The 8,621-nt window shown below is 39.6% G+C and overlaps 1 pseudogene; it reads right to left on the bottom strand.

Annotated features, from left to right (window-relative positions):
* Nucleotides 1-2,155: 2,155 nt before the first annotated feature.
* LOC127089202 (uncharacterized) lies at nt 2,156-2,255 on the bottom strand (annotated as a pseudogene).
* Nucleotides 2,256-8,621: the final 6,366 nt, after the last annotated feature.

Raw genomic sequence — 8,621 nt, 5'->3', positions numbered from 1 at the left:
CGGACGTCACAGAGGCCATGACGAGCGTCACGCCTTGCACACTCCTGTGACGAACGTCACACATGGTGTGACGAACGTCACACCATTCCCCTACATTTTTGGCGCAAGGAACGCTTCAGACACGTTGAGGGAGAGTTGAGCCCTATATCCACGCCCAACTTTTATGCACGTTGAAGACCTTTTGAAGCGGAGGCAGTTACTCAAGGCACCAATATAAATAGCCACTTTCCAAACCTAAAAGGGTTCCACGCTTTTTCCATATTTTCTATTGCCGTTTTCGCTTTTGCATATTTTCTCTTCCAGCAACTTAGGCATTGTTTCTTTATTATTTTTACGAGTTCTACACTATTTCCCTTGCAATTTCTATTTTCCTTTTTAGCATTTAGTTAATTTTTTTCGCACAATAGTTTCTACACCGAAAACTATTGTGTACCTTTTTACCGGATCTAACCTTACGTTAGAATCTAGTTTTTATTTCCTTCGTTTTAATTTGTTGTTTAATTGAAGAATCCAAGAACAAATCCTACCGGCTTGTGGTGGAGTGTTCAAGACTATTGTTTAACTCATTCAGGTTCTTAAATTATTATTTAATGCTTTGTTTTATTATTTATTTATATTATTTGCCTGGGATGAGTCTGTTTATGCATGATATGTATTTAAGTTTGTTTAGCATGTCTGGCTAATTCGCTTAGATATCGGTATGTAAAGTAAGTGGAATAAGGAATCAAAACTAAGTCGGTTTAATTGAATTTAAAATTAAAATCACTCTTTTTACGGTCTCAATTTACAGGTTTAATAACAAAGGTTTTTACGAAAGTAAAAGACATAAAGAGGTTAAAATCAATAGAGCGAGAGTTTGAGGTTTTAACTGGACAGTGTAAATTAGACATTAATTCTAGATCAGGGCGAGAGCAAGTTTTAGAGTTAATTCAATTCTGATCTTTTCCAAAAAGTATTTTTAAAGATTGAATGTGAGGACGAGAGTTAAGCATTCGAATTTAACTATATAACCTAAGTCAACAGAGCGAGAGTTTGAGATAAGGGTGTTTAAACGGTCAGTGTTTTCTTAAAAAGAGTTTCTATGGACTGTATTGCTTTCAAAAAATGGTTTTTTGACTTAATTATAAGTGACAGCTACATTAACATAAAATCATGGTTTATTCAACAGAGCGAGAGTTTGAGATAAAACTTTTAATCAATAAAGTCAACTGAAAAGATTTATTTTAAAACCAGGAAACCGACAAAGAATTGATTCCCTAATTACGACGAACTACATACCGATATCCGCTTTATTAATATTTATTGTAGATCTTATTTTAGTTTTTAGCTTTTCCCCCAAACAATCAAACATTATCCACCTTAGCTTTACGAAGTAACCTTAGATAACGATATATCGATTCATAAGTCCCTGTGGGATCGATATCTTTTAAAACTATGCGATAGAACTGTGCACTTGCAGTTTGTACCCCAATTTCGACTCACGAAGTCGAGCGATCAAGTTTTTGGCGCCGTTGCCGGGGACTTTTATTTAATCGATATTGTAACTCTTCTGTTACGCTGTAGAGACTAAGGTTTCTTTTTCTTCTATTCTTTCTTTCGTTGATTTGTATGCCACGCACTCGCTCACAAGGCGAACCGCTCTATTTACGAATCAACGATATCGAACTATATCTCCGAGTCCTACGACGAATTCGGGAATATCGTGCTGCAAATAATCTCCCTCCTGTAGAACTTCCTGATTTCAAAAACAATTTTCCTTCGATACCCGAGATGGCAGAACCAGCTCGTGCTCTTAGAGATTACGCCGCTCCATCGCAAGATGAGCCGCATTCAAGTATTGCTCCACCCGCAATCGAAGCAAACAACTTCGAACTTAAACCTTCGCTGTTGCAGGCAGTGCAACAGAACCAATTCTCTGGAAATCCTACCGAGGATCCAAACCTTCATTTATCCGTATTTGTCCAATACGTTGATACTGTCAAAGCTAATGGTGTCACTTCAGAGGCAATTCGACTTCGTCTTTTTCCTTTCTCATTAAGAGATAGCGCTAGAAGATGGCTTCAGTCTCTCCCTTCCAACTCTGTCACCACATGGAACGAGTTGAAGAAAGTTTTTCTTGCCCGATACTTTCCGCCAAGCAAAACAGCTATGTTAAGAGCCCAGATAAACGGATTTAAACAGAAAGACAACGAGTCTCTTTTCGAAGCATGGGAAAGATACAAAGACATGATGAGACTTTGCCCACACCATGGTTTGGAAGACTGGTTAGTTATTCACACATTTTATAATGGTCTCTTGTACAACACAAGGTTAACAATAGACGCCGCTGCAGGTGGTGCACTAATGAACAAACCTTATGCTGATGCTTACCAGCTTATCGAGAGCATGGCCCAAAACCACTATCAGTGGGGAACCGAACGAACAATGGTGGAAAAACCTCAAACGAAAACTGGCATGTACGAGATAAGTAACCTTGATCACGTCAATGCAAAAGTGGATGCTCTGGTCCAGAAAATTGAAAGTTTAAATGTATCACCTGCAACCGCCGTGGTTGCTATAACTCAGAATTGCGAGGTCTGTGGAATCCAAGGTCACACTCCTACGGATTGTCAACTCTTAACAGGAATCCAAGCAGAGCAAGTAAACTACGCTCAAGGAAGCCCCTACTCGCATACCTATAACTCAAATTGGAAGAACCATCCAAACTTTTCATATAAGAGTAATAATGCTTTGTACGCACCTGGACAATCTCCAAATCAAGCCCCAGCTATACCTCTAGGATATCAGAAACCGAACCCATCCATGCCTAACAATAACCCCCCTAGGAAATCCAACTTGGAAATCATGATGGAAAACTTTATAGCTTCCCAACAACAAACCAATAAAGATTTCTTAAACCAGAATGTACACACTGGCGAACAACTTAAACAACTAGCAAGCAAACTAGATGCCCTGGCTACCCATAACAAAATGATGGAAACACAAATATCACAAGTAGCTCAACAACAAGCGCCTACTGCTGCCCCAACTGGTACATTCCCTGGACAGCCCCAACCTAACCCGAGAAGCCACGCTCATGCAATCATATTAAGAAGTGGAACGGAAGTGGAAGGACCGTCTGATCCAAGGATGGAAAACCAAAACCCTAAAAAATCAACTGAGGAAAGTGAACCTAAGGAAAAGGAAGAGAGTAATAAGGAAACCATAGAAAAGAAGGAACCTTATGTACCTCCACCACCTTACAAACCACCTATCCCTTACCCTCAAAGGCTTATTAAGACCAAAGATGCGGGCCAATTTAAAAAATTTGTTGATCTCCTTAAACAATTAAACGTTACAATTCCGTTCACCGAAGCTATTACGCAGATGCCCTCATATGCTAAATTCTTAAAAGAAATTCTTTCTAATAAGAGGAAACTTGAAGATAGCGAAACCGTTACACTCCCTGCCGAATGTAGCGCTATAATCCAAAACATGCCTCCTAAACTCAAGGATCCGGGTAGTTTCTCTATACCCTGTCACATAGGAAAAATTTTCATCGACAAAGCCTTATGCGATTTAGGAGACGAAATTAGCGTTATGCCTTTATCCATATGTAAGAAACTGGAAATGGGAGAATTAAGACCAACCAAAATGTCTGTGCAACTAGCAGATCGTTCCATCAAATATCCTGTAGGAATTCTTGAAAACATTCCCGTACGCATAGGTCAATTCTACATTCCAACTGATTTTACAATTATGGACATTAGAGAAGATGATATTACACCCATTATACTGGGAAGACCGTTCTTAGCAACTGCCGGTGCAATCATAGACGTAAAACGAGGACGACTCACCTTCGAAGTAGGTGAAGAGAAAATTGAGTTCATTCTTTCCCAATTCTTGAAAGCACCTGCAATAGAAGATACATGTTACTTCATGGATATCATCGATGAATGCATAAAAGAAGCAGAGTTAGGAGAAGACAAATCATCTGACTACCTTGTAGAAGACAAATCTAACCAATGTTTAGCAATAACACCGGACCCTACGCAATGTCTTAACAAACCAACCCTTGACCTGAAAACACTTCCCAAAAATCTGAGATATGAATTCCTAGACTTAGAACTTGAACGACCTGTGATAGTTAATGCAGACCTAGGAAGACTCGAAATAGAAAAACTCCTACATATCTTAAGAAAGTATCCAACCGCACTAGGTTACCACATCACCGATCTTAAAGGAATAAGTCCTTCTATTTGTATGCACCGCATCATGCTAGAAGAAGACTGTAAAACCTCTAGGGAACACCAGAGGAGACTAAATCCGATCCTGAGTGAGGTAGTAAAGAAGGAAATAACCAAGTTATTAGAAGCAGGCATTATATATCCTATATCTGATAGCAAATGGGTTAGTCCTGTACACGTAGTACCAAAGAAAGGAGGCATAACCGTTATTGAAAACGAAAAAGGGGAAACTATAAATAAACGAATCGAATCGGGATGGAGAATGTGCATTGACTATAGGAAACTAAACAAAGCAACCCGAAAAGATCATTTCCTTTACCATTCATTGACCAGATGTTAGAACGATTAGCAAAACATTCACATTTCTGTTATCTAGACGGTTATTCAGGCTTCTTTCAAATACCAATTCACCCTGATGACCAAGAAAAGACAACGTTCACGTGCCCTTTTGGTACCTTCGCTTATAGACGAATGTCGTTTGGCCTGTGTAATGCTCCTGCAACCTTTCAAAGATGCATGATGGCAATTTTCGCCGACTTTCTCGAAAACATCATGGAAGTATTTATGGATGACTTTTCCGTATACGGACAAAGTTTTGAAGAATGCCTTGAAAACCTAGAAAGAGTTCTTGAGCGATGTGTAAAAGTAAACTTAGTACTTAACTGGGAGAAGTGCCACTTTATGGTACAAGAAGGAATTGTTTTAGGACACGTCATCTCGAACAGAGGAATTGAAGTAGACAAAGCCAAAATAGAGGTAATCGAAAATCTTCAACCCCCAAGAACCGTGAGAGAAGTACGAAGCTTCTTAGGACACGCCGGTTTTTACCGACGATTCATCAAAGACTTCTCTAAGATAACTAAACCTTTAACCGGACTATTGATGAAAGATGCTGAATTCATATTCAACGATAACTGTTTAAAAGCATTTCAAACGCTTAAGCAAGCATTGATCTCCGCACCCATAATGCAGACACCCGACTGGAATGAACCATTCGAAATAATGTGTGATGCCATCGATTATGCTGTAGGTGCTGTTTTAGGACAACGAAAGGATAAAAAGCTTCACGTTATATATTACGCAAGTAGAACCCTAGATGAAGCGCAGATGAATTACGCTACTACCGAGAAAGAACTCCTAGCAGTTGTATTTGCGCTAGATAAATTTCGTTCCTACTTGGTCGGAGCCAAAATAATAGTTTACACTGATCACGCTGCTACCAAATACCTCTTAACAAAAAAAGATGCTAAACCTAGACTCCTAAGATGGATCTTGTTGCTACAAGAGTTCGATTTAGAAATCAAAGACAAGAAAGGAACTGAAAACGTAGTAGCAGACCACCTCTCTAGACTTGAGAACCTTGAACCGGAAAGAACATCAATTAATGATGATTTCTCGTACGATAAACTTATAGGTACTTTGGAAGAGAATAACTCTGACAAGCAAGTAGGAACCACCTTAGCTATATCTGTCACACCATGGTACGCTGATCTCGTCAATTATTTAGCTGCCGGAATAGTTCCACCTACTTTATCCTACCAGCAGAAGAAACGATTCTTCTACGACATAAAACACTATTACTGGGATGATCCCTTACTTTTCAAAAGAGGCCCCGATGGTATTTTCCGTCGATGTATACCCGAGGAAGAGGTAGAAAATATAATCCAACACTGCCACTCCGCTCCTTATGGTGGACACACAAGTACATCCAAGAACTGCTCTAAAATCCTACAAGTCGGCTTTTATTGGCCAACTATATGGAAGGACGTACATGCGGCTATCAAGGAATGTGACAGATGCCAACGCACAGGAAACATATCTAGACGTGACGAGATGCCACAAAAGGGTATTTTGGAAGTAGAGATTTTCGACGTGTGGGGAATAGACTTCATGGGACCTTTTCCATCCTCTTTCGATAACAAATACATACTCGTGGCAGTTGACTACGTATCAAAATGGATCGAAGCTATAGCTTCTCCAACAAATGACACCCGAGTAGTAACTAGACTCTTTAAGAATATAATATTTCCGAGATTTGGCATCCCAAGAATAGTAATCAGTGACGGTGGATCGCATTTCATATCCAAAGTACTCGAAAAACTACTGCTTAAGTATGGCGTAAGACATAGAGTAGCAACACCTTACCACCCTCAGACCAGTGGACAAGTGGAAGTATCTAACAGAGAAATCAAGCAAATACTAGAAAAAATAGTCGCCACTTCAAGGAAAGACTGGTCATTGAAATTACCAGAAGCTTTGTGGGCATACCGAACTGCTTATAAAACCCCCATAGGGACGACCCCATTTAAGCTCATTTATGGAAAATCCTGTCACCTCCCGGTAGAGTTAGAACATAAAGCTTATTGGGCTATTAGAAATCTGAATTTAAACTATAAGGCCGCCGGCGAAAAGAGAATCCTTGACATAAACGAATTAGAGGAACTCAGAAGAGACGCCTATGAAAATGCCAGAATCTACAAAGAAAGAACAAAACAATGGCCTGACAAGCATATATCAAGGAAAATCTTCAAGCAAGGCGACGCAGTCCTTTTATTTAACTCTAGACTAAAGTTATTCCCGGGAAAACTACGGTCCAGATGGTCAGGTCCTTTTCATATCACTAACATCTTTCCCAGTGGAGCGATAGAAATTAAAGGCAAATCCACAGAACCGTTCACTGTAAACGGGCAACGTCTAAAACACTATCACTATGCGGAAACCAACGAAGATTCGCAAATCCTACACTTAGACGAAATGCCTCCAAGATTAATAGATTACACTTAACAGTTTCTTTGTCGAGCTTGCGACATTTAAACAAAGCGCTTAGTGGGAGACAACCCACAATTATTTTATTAATTTCTTATTCTATTATTATCATTTTCCTATTTCTTCCTTAATTATTCTTTTAATTTCTGTTTAGTATTCATTCTTGATTTATTTTAATTCATAAAAAAAATAAAAAAAATAAAATAAAATAACTTTTTTCTTCTTTCGGCATTTGGCCAAATCCTAACTAAAACTCATGTTTTTTTTTTCTCTAGCTAACACTAACCTGATGGGACATATTGATCGTATGGGTATCAAATTCAGAGGAATGGCTCAGAGACAAAAGTTTGACGAACTAGCCACTAGAGAGATGCTACCTAGTTTATATGCTGATGATTGGGCTATGACTGCCCTTGGACTAAGAGACAGTGTCCTGTATTTGCTGAATCAGATAGGATGGGAGACATCCCCTATCCTAAGACATTTCGCCACCTACCGGAGACTAACACTAGAATTCCTTAGCTCATTAATCTATCTACCCAGCCATGGAAAAGGAATTAGCAGAGGTTCTATCCAGTTCAGAATGTTCAACATGGAGTACCAATTTAATATTAGAGACTTTACCAACCTATTGGGTTTTCCTACCTCCTTTGACACATTCACAATAAGCCAGGAAGAACTTCTTGAATATAGAGAACTTGAACACTTTTGGGGTAGTTTGACTGGAAATGATGAACCCGAGGACCATGAGTTTCTCCCTGGAAACATTCATAACCCGGCTTTCCGTTACTTCCATGGGATCCTCACCCACACCTTATTTGGAGAGAAGCCAAACAGCACTTTAGTTTCACGTGATGAACTTTTCATCCTATTCTGTGCTTCTCAGAACCGTCCAGTAAACGGTGCCACCTTTATGCTAGCAAATTTAGACCACCTTATCCAAGATGAGCGAGCACCTATTAGAATAGGCGGTCTGATAACCATGATTGGTAACGCTATCGGGTTACGTCAGTCGACTCTCGACCTAAGCCCTTTTTGTGGCATTACTACTATGAGTATACCTTTCCTCTTCAACACCTTGTTTATAGCAAACCTAGGATCTGATGAGTTTGAGCTTATTATTAATAACCAGGTTCTTTGCCTATTTACCTTACCCGATCCTAGGACTAGTGTTCATAACCGCAACAACTGGCTCTACAATCTGAACGAAACCCCCACTCCTGCTAGATCCACTGAATCCATCCAGGACTATGAGATTTGTGATGACTATGAGATTTATAATGACCAGATCCCTTATGCCGAATCCGACCCTCGGACACCATCCGGCTATTATGATATTAACCCTCCTCCTCAGCCTGTTCAGACCGAAGAATCAGCAATATCCGACCTCCGACATCACATGCCCGGAACTGATTATAACACCGCCATTGAAGCTTTGATGTCAGAACAAGACGCCCTCAGAGAAGAGTTTACTGAAATGAGACACGAAGTGCTAGGATACATGAGCAGTATGACAAAACAGTTTCACGAGTTGCTACACCGTGTTAACTCTTTTGATCCTCCGGCCAGAGATCGTGCAGATGGATAGAATTTATTTATTTTTCTTAGTTATTTAGTTTTAAGTTAGAT

Source organism: Lathyrus oleraceus, chromosome 5 (assembly GCF_024323335.1).
Source record: "Lathyrus oleraceus cultivar Zhongwan6 chromosome 5, CAAS_Psat_ZW6_1.0, whole genome shotgun sequence".
NCBI lineage: Eukaryota > Viridiplantae > Streptophyta > Magnoliopsida > Fabales > Fabaceae > Lathyrus > Lathyrus oleraceus.
Note: the sequence above shows the minus strand (reverse complement) of the source record. Positions and strands in the feature narration are given on the sequence as shown.